Source organism: Bubalus bubalis, chromosome 17 (assembly GCF_019923935.1).
Source record: "Bubalus bubalis isolate 160015118507 breed Murrah chromosome 17, NDDB_SH_1, whole genome shotgun sequence".
Taxonomy (NCBI): domain Eukaryota; kingdom Metazoa; phylum Chordata; class Mammalia; order Artiodactyla; family Bovidae; genus Bubalus; species Bubalus bubalis.
The window spans coordinates 67,650,494-67,664,584 of NC_059173.1; positions in this window are offsets into that span (position 1 = coordinate 67,650,494).

Sequence of the window (14,091 nt, forward strand, 5' to 3'; positions counted from 1 at the left end):
GGCCTTTTATTTCCATAGTGGGTCTCAAGTAGTTATCTTAGCCCTTTTATTTTATGACTTTCTCAAGGAACCTGGGTTCTAGTCTTCCAACGATTCTCGTTGAAACTCAGGGACCACAGTTTCCTAACTGTTCTTTCAACAGTCTGCATATTTATATATTATGGTGAGAGGCTCTGGAATGGTTTACTAATTCAGGTTTCCGAGGTGAACAAATTTGCCACCTCCTGCCTCTAAGGGCGTACTCTCCTTCCTCTATCTCCTCCCATCTAGCAATGATGACGTTTTGCAGTTTCACACAATTTTCTATCGAAACTTAAACTTTGTTCTTAATTCTTCATTGTACTTTCGCTTCATGCTTCAGTCCTGCCATGAAAATATAAGTTTTTTGGGTTTTTTTTTCTGGTATGTGTTCCTGAGCACATATGAGCATACGCATTTAAGCCAAATGTGACTAAGAGACATTGCAGTTGACCCACTAAGTACTTCTTAAAATTATCTGGGTTGTGAGCACAAACAAAGTGAGTGACACCGGGTCTGTAGAGTCACCCTACTCAGCTTCTGTGGAGCCACAGTGCAGAGCTCAGAATGAATCCAGGACAGGCTTGAAAACATAACCCAGAGCAACCTCTCCCTGGGGGTATTTTCATCTGCAAATATCTTCCAGTGAAATGCCCCGTGGCTCACTGGGATTGCCTCAGTGACGACACAAGGGTCCTTGTGGTCGAAGAAAGTGGCTTTTCTGTCTTCTAGGCCAGAGCCCTTCAGCTCACTGCCTCAGCTTTCCTTCCTAGTTGGCAGGTGGGACAACTGGCCCCACTGCAAGGGGGGTCACGGCCCGAGCAGCACCCACAGTCTCCTTCATGGCCCTTGACCAAAGGGCACCTGGAGCCTGGCACGACCTGACCGCCAGCCTGTCGATGCTCGAGGTCCTCTTAGGGACTTTCGTACCAGACCTCTGGAGTCAGGCTTTGTCCCCAGCCTCCTCAGAAACATTCAAACCCTGAGTCATAGAGGCGGTCCCTAACTTGCCAGCAAATGATGTTCCCCAAGTTTGCTCAAAATTAGATTTGAGAAATTCAGAATGCACATTCCCCAAGCAACCATGTCACGGTTATAGGTAGGTTTCCAAGGCAGCCCATCAGAAACTTCCTCAGCCCGTCCATGGGCGGGCGGCAGCACTGAGTTTTGTAGGCGAGACCCTCACTTGTAACTATCGTCCTAGAGGAAAACACCAGTGTGCCACTAGCCTGTCCCCCCTAGTTAATGACATTATGTGGAGGCGAGGGCACAGCCATGCTCACTCTCCACCACTGGACAAGAAAATTCTCTCCCCTCTGAGGTCAGCCACAGGAGCGCCCGTCTCCTAGGCCAATTCCAGCAAACACAGGCTGCTTCCTGTGGGAGACTGCCTTTCGGCTGTCCTTCCTGATAGCACACTGCGCAGCAGAAAGGTATGTGCCTTGCGCTTTCAGTCCTCCAGGACCGGACTCAACCATGCTCCCTCAGCCTCCTGAAAACTAGCGGCAGGTGGCAGGGTTGTGGGGAGGCCACCTGTGTGGCCAGGGCGTGCCTCATGAGCCAACGGCAGCTGGCGGCGGGGCCGCTGGGCCACTTCAGTGAGAGCTGGGTGTTTGACGAGGGCGGTGAGCTTTCCATGGTGACCCCCAACAGTATCAGAGCACCAAGCGGTGCCCACTTTCCTCTGGGGGAGGGCTCTAGTGTGGGACAGGACACCTGGCGGGGTGGGGGGTTCCTGGTCCCATCCCAGACCCGCACCAACTCAGCATCCTTCCGTGGGGCCCCTGATTTGCATTGAATGACTCCCCAGTGACTTCATTTTTTGCTCTGCTCTTGAGAACCAGTGGACCAGAGAGAGGCCAGAGGCTGGCTTCTCTGGCCTGACCCTCTCCTTGGGCCTCTGCCAGGCAAAGCAGGTGCTTTTCCCTAGGCAGGGGACACAGATCCCTGTGGGTTCAGCACCCGGATGGGAGGAGAGGTGCCCCCAGGAACCTGAGGAGGTGGTCTAATTTGGATCTTGCAGCAGAAGCACCTCCACTGGGTGGCTCGGTCACTCCTTTGAGTCTGGAGCTCTCAGGAGCACGGCACCAGAGAGCCCAGAACGGTGGCTCCAGGGGAACACAGGAAGTGACGTGATGACCGCCTTTTAGGAAGATCATAAGTGAGTGTCAGTGAAGCAATCTGGTAGTAAGTGCTGAGCAATGCCACACCCACCTGACTGCCCACGGTGAGATTTTTGTCAGCAAAGTTGCTCTTTGGAACCCTGCTCCCTAGGCCTCTTGGATTCTGGAGTTTTCACAGCCTTCATGAGAGTCACTGCAACTCTGTTCTTCGGAGCTTTTCCTCGTGGCCGCGGCTCCTTCTCCCGCTGCGAGCTGGGGCCAGGCGGGCGCATCTGCGCTAACCTCACCGCTTAGGAAGGGGGTGGGGCAGCTCTCCAGGGTGCTGACTCAGGGCGGCAGCGCGGCGCCCTCACGCGAGGCTGCAGCGGCCGGAGCTCAGCCCTTCTGTCCTGCTTTAGGGGGTAGAAGCCCTCCCTGGAAGGAGGACCGGCCCCTGGTCCTTTCCAAAGCTGTCAGCACAGAATAATTCACCTTTCACCGCTTCGTGCTGTAAACAGCTCCCCATCAGACTGGGAAAGTTGCTGAGGTCTGGACAGTCTGGCCACTTCCAGGGACAACTGTTTTGCCAGTTCCCAGAAGGCAGCAGAAGCGATTTAGCTATATTTGGATTAAAACTATGGTTCAGCCTTGGAAGATGCCCGGGCAGGAAGAACAGTGCCTCCATTCAGCTGTGGAGACGGCAGCCTGGCTGGTCAGCTTTCTTTCTCTTTCCCAAGGCACCAGCAGTTCCCACAAGCTGATTCATCTCCAGGGAGGAGAGGGAAGAGGTGGGCTGCCTGCAGGGCAGGCTTCTTGCCCCAGCCGAGATGGCGGAACTACCTCCCCACCCCCACAGGGCCTCCTACTCCCGAGTCCAGGTTTGCCTTTTATACAATGGAAACGAGAGTCATCAGATCAGCACCTGGATAAGGTGCCCACTGCTCCCAGCCCTCCCCCGGCCCCGTGGTTCTCAGCCAGCTCATAATGGGTTGGACTCCGGCTAGTGCTTTCCTCCCAAGAAGCTTATGGCTTTGCAGACAGGGACTCACCACACACCCACCATTCTAGTGACCTAGTGGGAGGTGAAATTTGCCATTCCCACTTTTCAGTGGAGAAGTTCCTTCTGGGAGAGATGGAGGGGAAGCAGGTGAACAAGTGATGCTGCGTGGCTACCCAAGGCACCATCTGTGGGGGTGATAATACCCAACATGAGGTCCTCAGCCCTGGGTCACTTTCAGGAGGAAGTGTGATGAGCTGGGTTATGGTGGAAGGAATGAAGGGACCCCCAAGTGTCGTCATGTTTGAGGATGAGCCCACTAAGAGTGTTCAAACCGAAAAAAGGCAATAAGAACTTGGTGGTGAGATTAATTGTATTCTGTGTTGTTCCAAAGCAAAGCAGAGCTAAATCTTCAGGTACAAGAAGAGCTCATGCCAAAGCTGCGTGTCCACCTCCCTGGGCCAGAGACTCCCAAGTCCCTTCCACTTGGAAGACTCTGAGCCTATGAGATGGCTGCCTCAGACTCAGTTGCTGAGTTGACCCAGTAGCCCCTGAAGGCCACTTTTTCCTCGAAGGGGTCACCTCCCGGGAGGCCCAGCTGTACCTTATATGTCACAAGGAGCACCTTCGTGACAGCCACCCTTGTCACTATGCCAAGAGGCCTTCATGTGGGGTCTCCTGGGCGTAGGGCCTCCTGTTGTCATGGCAGCACCTGCTCAGCCCTCTGGATCTGACTGCACAGCGGGGATGCAAGGACAGTCACCTCGTGACAGATTCTCGGTGGGAGTTCAAGGCAAGCTTGTGATCCTGAAAAGCTCTGGGTCTTGCAGGGGTTCTAAAACGCGGTGCCCAGGCCTGTGCCATCCAGTGGCTCCTCAGAAGCGCAGCCGTCTCCAAGTCCAGATCAAACAGTTCTTTCCTCCTCTGTCCTTTTGCTCTGGAAACCGATCCTTCCCTCCCCTGAACTCATAGAGTGCTTGGGATTAAAACTCTGATCCCCACCTGCCTTGTAAGGATGGTTGGTCATATCTGACTCCTGGACTATGGGTATGTGTGTGTTGGGTGGGGATGGGGGTGATTTGCCATCTGTGGAGGCCTCTAGGTCCCAGCAAGGGTGCCGCCAAGTGGGTGCCCCCACACACAAGTGGCAGATGGAGTCCAGTGAGTGAGGGCAAGGCTCAGGGACCTGTGTGCTAATGGAACATGTGGTTGAAGACCACTGCCTGTGTCTGGACCTGGCCTAGGTAGATCAAGGTGGGGCACGTGTGACTCCCAGCAGAAGGCGCCGTGGAGGGGGCAAAGGGCTTCTGGGAGAGGAGGACTCTGAGAAGCACGAGGAGGGATGAGAACAAAGATAAAGACAGTACTGGGCACCCAGGTGCTAAGTCTGCACTTCACACAGAAAATCACAGGAGCCTCGTGGCCACGCCGCAAACCCACAGGCCTGTTGGAAGGCAGCTGGACACCCCTTAGCCTTCCCCTTGGCACTGAGAGCAGAATGAAGCGGCCACAGGGCCTATCAAAGTGATGCTGCATCCTTGATTTGCACAGGGTGGTGACGCAGCTCTGGGCATGTGGGGAGATGGAGGTAGCTAGGCCCCTGCCCCCCTGACAGCCAGGCTCCTGCCCACTCTGCCATTTTATAAGCTGTGTGTGACTTTGGGAATTGCTTAACCCCTCAGCTTGGAAACCATATCCCTATGTAACTTCAGAGCAGGCGAGAGGGTTTGATGGTTAAATATGTTAGACAGTACATTTGCCATCGTCACTGTCTGAGGTCAGAGCCCAACCTGGCAGCTTCTCAGGGGCCTGGTGATGGGGGCTGGCTTGCAAGGAGATCGACAGACCCAGGTGCGTCAGGCAGGGGGCCAGCAGGGCCCAAAGCAGCCTGCCGACTCAACCCTGTGTCCTCACGGGACTCTTGCCCTATCCATCTGGTGACCTGGTCCCTGAACGCACTTTACCTTTATTTCTGTTTCCTCCTCTTGCCGAGTAAGCAAGGCAGGGCCCCATGACACCTGCCAGTGTATAACCAGGCGGGTTGTGTCTAATTTATTGGATCTATAAAATGCAGCTGCTCCCAAGACCCATGATCTCACTCTCGAGGCCAAAGTCTTCAGGGGATTCCCTCTCACCTGGGACTCACCTGGGTGTCCTTTCCCTGGGAAAATATTTGTCCACCAGGTGTCTGCAGGGAGGTGCTCTTGACAGCAGCAGTTACGGTGTTGGTTCGGGAAAAGGAGCCTTTCGAGGTCAGTGAAGCCCAGCGGGAATGAGAGGAATGGGGGTCCAGCACCTCCTGCTTTCCTGGCTTCACCGTGAGACCACCTGCTGCCTTGGGCCACCTGAAGGGGTGTGTCCTCTGCCCACTTAAAACCTGCCACCCCAGCTGCAAGGAAGGCCAGACACACAGACAAAGGAGGCCATCCAGTCTGGGGGGAAGCACTGCTGCTGCTGCTGCTGCTAAGTCGCTTCAGTCGTGTCCGACTCTGTGCGACCCCAGAGACGGCAGCCCACCAGGCTCCCCTGTCCCTGGGATTCTCCAGGCAAGAACACTGGAGTGGGTTGCCATTGCCTTCTCCAATGCATGAAAGTGAAAAGAGAAAGTGAAGTCGCTCAGTCGTGTCTGACTCCTAGCGACTCCATGGACTGCAGCCTACCAGGCTCCTCCATCCATGGGATTTTCCAGGCAAGAGTACTGGAGTGGGCTGCCATTGCCTTCACAGGGGCCTGGAATACCTGAGCTTTTCTGGTCTGCCCTGTGTCACCCTGCTCACTTATATATCCCCTCAAAACATCTGTGTCCTCATCCTCCGAGGAGGGCGGGGTGCTATGTCCTCCCAGTTCCCACCAGTGCTGATATTCTTTGGAGGTCTGTTTCTTGACGAGAGTGTGAGTGATGTTGGGGCCACGCCAGAGCCCACCCCTTCTGCCTCATCACTCACATCTTATACCAGCAGCCTCCCTCCTCTCCCAAGAAGGACTCAAAGAACCCACCCATCTCTTGTTCTGTGGTTGCCCCAAAGGGCCTTGCTGAGGACCCTTGAGGGCATGGGCTGTGGAGAAGGACAGACTTGACTCAGATCTCAGCTCTGCTAACTGGATTACTGTGGGGAAATCACTTACCATTAAGTCTCAGTTTTTCATCCGTAAAATGGTATAGATCAGGCCCACTTTTGGGGGTTGCTATTAAAATGGGAGATATATTCTGGTGCATAGAAGGTATTCAATAGATGGTGACTGGAATGATTAGGGAAGTTTGTTTCATGAATTTCCCATTTGCTTAGTGACAGTTGACTGGGGCTCTAGTTTCTGATGAGCCCCCATGTGAGAAAAATGGTGGGTGGTCCAACAGGATTATAGTTGTCTTGCATTGCAAGCATGATACAACCTCAACATAAAAGAAAAAAGACTGACCATCTGGCTCCACTTTGCTGATAAAGGTCCATCTAGTCAAAGTGAAAGTGAAGTCGCTCGGTCGTGTCCGACTCTTTGCGACCCCATGGACTGTAGCCTACCAGGCTCCTCTGTCCATGGGATTTTCCAGGCAATAGTACTGGAGTGGGGTGCCATTGCCTTCTCCAAATGAAAGTGAAAGTCTCTCACTCATGTCTGACTCTTTGACACCCTATGAACTATACAATCCATGGAATTCTCCAGGTCAGAATACTGGAATGGATAGCCTTTCCCTTCTCCAGGGGATCTTCCCTACCCAGGGATCGAACCCAGGTCTCCCACATTGCAGGCAGATTCTTCACCAGCTGAGCCACCAGGGAAGCCCCCATCTGGTCAAGGCCATGGTTTTTCTGGTAGTCATGTGCAGATGTGAGGGCTGGACCATATAGAAGGCTGAGCACTGAAGAACCGTAGTTTTTGAACTGTGGTTGGTGTTGGAGAAGACTCTTGAGAATTCCTTGGACTGCAAGGAGATCAAACCAGTCAATCTTAAAGGAAATCAACTCTGAATATTCATTGGAAGGACTGATGATGAAGCTGAAGCTCCAATACTTTGGCCACCTGAAGAACTGACTCATTAGAAAAGACCCTGATGCTGGGAAAGATTACAGGCAGGAGGAGAAGGGGACAACAGAGGACCAGATGGTTGGATGGCATCATCGACTCAATGGACATGAGTTTGAGCAAACTCTGGGAGATAGTGAAGGACAGGGAAATCTGGTGTGCTGCAGTCCATGGGGCTGCAGAGTCAGACGCGACTTAGCGACTGAACAACAAGAATCTTGCTCTGAAGGAATTTGTAAAAGAGAAATTCTGAGTGATTTGAGCACACCAGACCACTGTTTCTCACACGTGGCCACAATGTTTGATTGTTTTCCACAGTTTAATACATCTTTAAGCTTGAGGTTTGTCACTATTGAAGCCTCTTAAAGGAAAGTGCTGACAACTCATCCAGGTGCCTACATCACATGCCAAACCTGTGCGCTCCCAGCAGAGCCCAAGTGGCTCAGCAAAGAGCTACTACCCATTGCATGATGCCCAAGGATGTCAGAAGGTGCGGGTCAAGCCGGGAGTCCACCCACTGGTGGACTGGTTGAGCGGCAGGTTTCTGCTGACTCCCCATAGGGTTCTAAGATGAAGCAATCCCTTAGATATCTTGGCTCCTCAGCACTCCAAGGGATGGGGGCGTTGCCTGTCACCTGCCTATCTCACTAGAGAACAGTGGGGGCAAATGCATTACTATTTTAAAGGGACTTCGGTCAACTAGCCCAGGGGTTTTTTTTCTGCTGCACCCTGACCTTGATGCTGACAGAGTTAAAATGGGAGACACACACTCATCTGTGTCAGTAGAAGTCAGCGTAGTAGCGACCGCCCTGGAGAGTGGGCAATGGACTTCTGCGGTCTGGGACTATTCTGGGATGATTATATGAGGAGGTAGAATTTGTGAACATTCATTCTTTTTCTTCTTCTTTTTTTTTTTGTGTGTTTTTCTTTGTTTTTGAGCATTCATTCTTATGATATACACTCTTTTCCCTGTGTAAGCATATTGTGCTTTAATCATGAAAACCCGGGCCGTGTAGGATTGGGGGGCGTTGATGATCTAAGCCTGTCTCGAGGGCTGCTCCTAAGAGAGGTGCCCCAGGATTCATTGTTCATCTCCTTCTCCCAGGAAAGTTAGCCATAAATCTCCACCAACTGCCTACGTTAATACCCCGTCCAATTTTCTTGTCAGCAGTCTTATGGGTCTGTGGGTTCCAGCAAATCTGTTGGCATCAACACACCAAACCCACCCTGTGCGGAGCTTCTGGACGTGCTGTGGGCAGGGCGCATGCTGACCGAGCTGTGGGAAAGATGGAGCCTTTAAGGGCTGGCTCCTCCCCACCTCGACACCACAATGACACCATTTCCTCCAGCAGGACTCACTCCCATTAAATCCCTGTCCAAGTTCTGCGCTCACCTGCCCAGGTGAGTCGATGAGCTCATCTGAGCTCTGAGGCAGTTGTCCTGGAAGGAGGAAAGGCACTAAACAACAGAGATAAAGGAGTCCCTGAGCCTCCCGGTTCCCTAGGAGTTTCTCACCTTGAACTCCACACAGGAAGGGCCAGTTAATGCCAGTGCATTACCTCAGCCTGGGTGCTCCTGTGCTCAGACAAGCACAGCCCAGCCCTTTAAACAAACACTCTCAGGAGGCTGGGCTGGGCGGTCAGAAAATGGAAATGGAGAGAGTAGAACACGGGGGCCAGCCGTGCATCAGCTCTTCCTTTTGCCCTCCAGAGTGTTTGCAGCTGGCCAACTCATATGCCCTCTCTGGACCCTGGGTTCCTCAACCCTCATGGTGGGGAACTGGGTTGGAATAATTCCTATAGCTCCTGAAAAAAACTGGAATGCAGCCATCGTGCCGAGCTGAAGCAAGGCCAGGGCTCTCACTAGCCAGTTGGTTGGCTTTGAACTGTCACACACTGTGTTGGACCACGGGAGCACGGGGTAAAGCTGCCCAGACTCGGTCTTGGAGGACAGCTCTCACTGATCTGTGCAAAGCCCCTTCGTGGTGGACACCGCTTTATCTCCCCACCTGTAATCTCCACTCCCACCCTCCTCCCCTCGGGAGCCCACCGTAAGATATTTGATGTCTGTTCTTAGATTTGTGTGTCTGTGTGTGCTTAGTCACTCAGTCATGTCTCACTCTTTGCCACCCTTTGGACTGTAGCCCACCAAGCTCCTCTGTCCATGGGATTTTTCAGGCAAAACACTGGAATCGGTTGCTATTTCCTTCTCCTGGGGCTCTTACTGAACCAGGGTTTGAACCAGCATCTCCTGTGCCTCCTGCATAGCGGGCAGATGCTTTACCTGCTGAGCCATTGGGGAAGTCCATGTGTGTCTATATGTCTATATATAAACATATCCCATTGCTTTGCGTGTGTATTTTTAATTTACATGGGAGATGGCATGCTATGAATCTTGTCCTGTGTCTTCACTCTCCACTGTTCTATGATCCTTTTGTGTTTCTAGCTTATTCGTTCTTACTGATGCACTCAAGTGCTGAGTCTGTGGCCACCACGTCGTTCCTGTCCGTCCCCTACTGATGGACCCCTATGGCACTCCCTCACCGTCACCAGACCCGGCACTGTGGCTGGCATTTCCACACACACCCCCTTAAGGACGGCAGGGCTTCTTGGGACTGCCCTGCACAGTCTGTGTGCAGCCACTGTCGTTGGTCCTGGCAGATTGTTCTGGACGGGATGGGGGCAGCTGCCTAGGGCTGGCGAGGCTGGGCCTGGCTCAGGGCCTGTGAGCCTGGGCGGCCTGGGGCTGAGTTGTCGGGTGCTGGTGCTGGATTCCCTTCTCTGGGGAAGGCACAGCTTTCGCTGATTGGCTCCAATTTTGAGGCCAGTGTCCCTTCCTTTATAACTCACGTGTGTGTGTGTGTGTGTGTGTGTGTGTGCATGCGCATGTGTGTGTGTTAGTCACTCAGCCGTATCCAACTCTTTGCGACCCCATGGACTGTAGCCCTCCAGGCTCCTCTGTCCATGGGGATTCTCCAGGCAAGAAAGCTGGAGTGGGTTGCCATGCCCTTCTCCAGGGGATCTTCCCTAGCTGGGGATCGAAGCCTGGCCTCCCACGCTCCACATTGTTTACTGTCTGAGCCCCCAAGGAAGCCCACAACAGTGAGCTGTAACTAAAGCTGATTCGACTGACATTTGATTGTCTCCTCACTCCCTAGACTGCAGGTTCTGCAAGGGCAGGGCTCTTTGCCCCTGCCGTTAGATTGGGTCCCACACCTAAGGCCAAGCTGCTCCAGCAGACTGCGGCAAGCAGATGCTGGGTCTGTCAGTGGTGAACTCTGGATGTGAGGAATGAGTGAAGCCTGGGCGGGGCCGGGCCCAGGGGAGAGAAGAGGGGCTCCTGGGGGGCAGAAGTCAAGCAGGCCCACCCTCAGGTGCTGCCTACCCACGTGCCCCCTGAGACTGGGGTCCCCTTGCCTTGGCCTAGACCCCGCTCTGATTGCAGGTACTTCTGCCTTAGCACAGCTCTGACCTCAGGTTAGCATCCAGCCTGCTCCCTTCCTCTCTCTTGCCCCCGGCCTCTGCCCCCTTTCATGGACCTTCACTGTGGGCTCAACCCTGTGCTATGACCCGGCAGGGTCAATGTCCCAAGGAGAATAACCATTATGATGCATAGACGTTTTTTTAAAAACAGAGTGAGTCATTGCCCAGGATGTTAGAGGCAGGGACGAGTGGGTAGTCCGTCACCTCTGACAGCATGGAGGGGGCGATGGCTTTGGGTGAAATTTTGTCAAGAGGTGGTGGATGGAGTGTGTCTGAGCCAGGCACTGGGTCAGAACCACATGTGTGGTCAGGGCTGGGGTGGACCTGTTCTCAGAGCCTGAGGTCCAAGGCAGAGGCAGGGTTCTGGGTCTGGGGAGCAGTGGGGGCCAGGCTGCAGGGGCAGGGGATGTGGGGGTGATAGGGGAAGGGTAAAAGTGGGGTGCCATTCAGAGAGGCCACTCAGGAGGTATCCTGAGGGCCACGATTTATGGAAGAATTGTAAGCTGGGCATGGCAGGAAGAAGTGTGCCCTTTAGAAGATCACACATTTGTGTAAAGTGTGTAAAGTCATTGCTGGGTGTCCAGAGGAGAACTGAGGCATCTGGGGAGCCACTGGGCAGGGTCTCACTGGGGTCAAAAGAAAGGGAGCCCCTCTGAGTCAGAGATACCTCCCCAGCTTTGTGACCCAAACAACCATCAGCAAAGCTGTTTTCCAGAAGCGAGAAAGGCCCCCTGCAAACTGTCCTCTTGCTCGGAGGAAGCAGGACCTCTACCCCAACCTTGACCCCAGAGGGGCCATGTAGGCCCCAGGCTGGCTGTCTGCCTCTCAGGACAGGGGGCCTCTTCCCTCCACCTGCACTCTCACCCCGTGAGGGGGACTTTCTCTTCCCTCTCCTGAAACTGAAGCCTCTGAAGTGGCCTTGGGAGGGAATGGGACCCTCCTGCTGGGCCAGGCTGAGGAACCTCACGACCGAGGGAGAAGCCATGATCGCTGTGCTCGCCTCGCCCCGGTGCTGAGGAGAACCCTCTCCACCCAGGCACCAAGCTGGACTTGCAGGCGGGGCTGCCCTCCAGGACGGGATTGGGGGCTCCCGGCCTCCTCCCCTCGCCCCACCCCGGCACTCTGTCCGTCGGCTGCTTCCACTGACTCTTTCCTCTGTCCTGTGACCCCAGGCCACTCGCCGTGACCAGTGACCCCGGGCCCCTCGCCGTGACCAGGTGTGACCCCGGGCCGCTCGCCGTGACCAGGTGTGACCCCGGGCCGCTCGCCGTGACCAGGTGTGACCCCGGGCCGCTCGCCGTGACCAGGTGTGACCCCGGGCCGCTCGCCGTGACCAGGTGTGACCCCCGGGCCCCTCTCCGTGACCAGGTGTGACCCCGGGCCGCTCGCCGTGACCAGGTGTGACCCCGGGCCGCTCGCCGTGATCAGGTGTGACTGGTGCAGCCTCTGCTGTCGTCCCCTGGGCCGCCGGGCTTCCTGGAGCAGCCGCTGCCCTGCCAGCCCCTTGGAGGCCTGTGAGACCCATCCTGGGCGCAGCGCTGGCCGCCAGGAAAACGCCGGCGAGAGCCAGCTCCCGGGCTCCCTGCACTTAGAGACGCTGCCCCACACTGGGCTCTGCTGCTGACCCTCGTGGCCCTGCTGTGCCCTGCACACCTTCAGCCCTGGCTGAGGGCACCAAGCTTCCTCTCTCTCCTGTGGAAACAGAACTTGGGGACATGCCCAGCCTGGTGAGAGTGACATAGACTTGTGGGTCCCCACTCAGGGAAACATCAACATTATCTGGGGGCTTATTTTTTCAATTAAAAAAAAATCAGTTGTTTTTTAAGTTTTTTTTTACTAAAAGCTCAGCCTGGGATGGCAGCTGCCCCACTCCCCTCCCACCCCCCCTTCCTGTCTCATTGCTCTGACCCCCCCGGGCTGTGGGCGGGCATAAAAGTGTCAGCACAAATCCCGGAGAGAACTCCCCGGGGTTCCGGTGCGATCCACTGGTCTGGCGAGCTGCCCCATCGCATTGTGCACGGTTTGCACTAGGAGAGCACTGGGTCGTTAAGATGCTAAATCCAGGGAGTGGAGGCCTGGGAAGCAGACAGAGAAAGAGACGTGGTTGCTTGGGGTTGAGGCCATTTGTGTCCATGGAACCGGCCAGCTATTTGGCCTATTGGTCAATGAAACCTCTGACCTCAGTCCCCAGGGGTTTCCACGTTTGAAGCCTTGACCTTCCCCTGTGTGTCGGAATTCGACTCTTTGCTATGGCACAGGCCAGGTCTCTGAGTTCCTGTGTCTGCCAGCAGCCCAGGTAGGATAGGAAAACAAAAGGAGGTGGGGAGAGCACAGCTACCTGGGATCCTCCGGAAGAACTTATCTAGGCTTAATTATTGATAATAGCTCTGTATTTCAATGCTTGTGCTCTACAGATGTGTACGGTACAAGATGATAGGTGACCCCCCACCGCAGGCCAACGCTGCTGACGGCGCTCTTGGGAACCCGTCTGTCTCCCTGGCCTCCTCCCTGAACCTGCGCGCACACTGCGCACCCAGGGCCGCGCCACGTACTTGCTCAGCACAGCCTCGTGCCCATCCGGGAGAGCCTGGAGCTGGTGTTGATCTCCGTCGCAGGGGAGTCACCAGCAGCCCATCCTGCCTGGCAGAGGGTGAGGCCACCTCTCCGGTGCCAAAGCGGGAGTGAAGAGTGACTCACAGCTGTTCTCAGGTGTCCAGTGTGTGACCAGCTCTGTGCACTGAATACAGGAGGACAAGCCTTTTTTGGGGGGACGAACTCTTTTATTCACCTGAGTAGGCCCCAGCTTTATGGTTTCTTCTTTTTTAAAAATTTTATTTATCCCATGCAGCATGCCAGATGTTAGTTCCCCGGGAATCAAACCTGTGCCTCCTGCAGTGGAAGCTGGGTGTCTTCCAGCAGTTGCTGGATCACCAGGCAAGGCCGTAAGGTTTCTTCCTAAATCCCCGGTTCATAGGTGGGTCAGAGAGCAGATCATTGGTGTAGAAAGGGCGCTGGACTAGGAGCCCACCAGCCAATCAACAGCTATTTACTGATGTCCTACTATGTGCCACTGGTCAGGCACGGGGTGTAGGAAGGACAAGAGAAACCACGTCCCAAGGAACTTACCTACTGGTGGAGCTTATGTTGGAGATAGGAAATAGTCATGGAAATATGAAGGCATTTAGACGCTGGTCACTGCCATGCAACTGAAGTTAAAATGAAATTAAATTTTAATTTTAATTTCAATTAAATGTAATTAAAAGACGTTTGCTCCTCGGAAGAAAAGCTATTACAAACTTAGCATATTAAAAAGCAGAGACATTACTTTGCCAACAAAGGTCCTGGTAGTCAATCAAAGCTATGGTTTTTCCAGTAGTCATGTATGGATGTGAGAGTTGGACCATAAAGAAGACTGAGGGCCAAAGAATTGATGCTTTTGAACTGTGGTGTTGGAGAAGACTCTTGAGAGGCC